This window comes from Galeopterus variegatus, unplaced genomic scaffold (genome assembly GCF_000696425.1).
Source record: "Galeopterus variegatus unplaced genomic scaffold, G_variegatus-3.0.2 Scaffold2660, whole genome shotgun sequence".
Classification (NCBI taxonomy): Eukaryota; Metazoa; Chordata; class Mammalia; order Dermoptera; family Cynocephalidae; genus Galeopterus; species Galeopterus variegatus.
The window spans coordinates 248,323-249,129 of NW_007728771.1; the positions used below are offsets into that span (position 1 = coordinate 248,323).

Here is an 807-nt window from a genome sequence, read left to right on the forward strand (position 1 = left end):
GATATCTCTTCTATCACTATGAAATGGGCTCTGTGGAGACAGACATCCTCTTCCTTTCTTTTTCTCTGCTGGCGACTCTCCCTGTGTTTGCTTGAATTTATTTAAGATTTATTCTCCCTTGTGTTCCTGATTTGTGACAATTTTTGCATTTAACTACTTTCTGTACAAGAATGATTTCATATTGCTTAATGTACTTTCCCACCAAAAAAAAAAAAAAAAGACATGTAGAGGAGACAAATTTTCCTTGATATCTTGTCAAAATCATATACAGTACTCGTCTATTTTTTTGCTTTTCCTTGTGTTTTATATTTATTATTTGTTCTTTTCTCTCTGTAAAATAATGACCAAACATTTTGAACATAGAAAATATACTTTCTAATATTAATCATGGATGTAAAGCTTATTTTTAAAACTGATTTTAGAGAAAAAAGAAAAGAGGAAAATTCTCCAAAGTTCAACTGTGCTGACTATATATCGTCTAGAATATTCTTCAAAAGTATGATTTTAACCTGATGACATCAGTTTCAAGATGAAGGTCACTGTACTATTTCTATAACTCACCTGGGACATCCATGTATTCTGTGTGATTCCAGTGACCTGTGGCAACATTTAAACTACCTTGTGTTCAATGCTTTCTTTATTCATCCATTAGAAGATGGTTTCTTGTAATAATATAGTAGTATAAATTCTGTTTACAGATTAATTTCTGACATGGTCTAGTTATTCTTATTCTGTGACATCCTTATGAAAATAATACAAACTCATTTTATAAAAGTTTGAAAAAGTATGAAAAAATATTTAAAAAAA

The 807-nt window shown here is 29.6% G+C and overlaps 1 pseudogene; it reads right to left on the bottom strand.

Moving 5' to 3' along the window:
• LOC103598526 overlaps nucleotides 1–807 on the bottom strand; it is a 16,140-nt pseudogene that overhangs the window by 7,461 nt on the left and 7,872 nt on the right.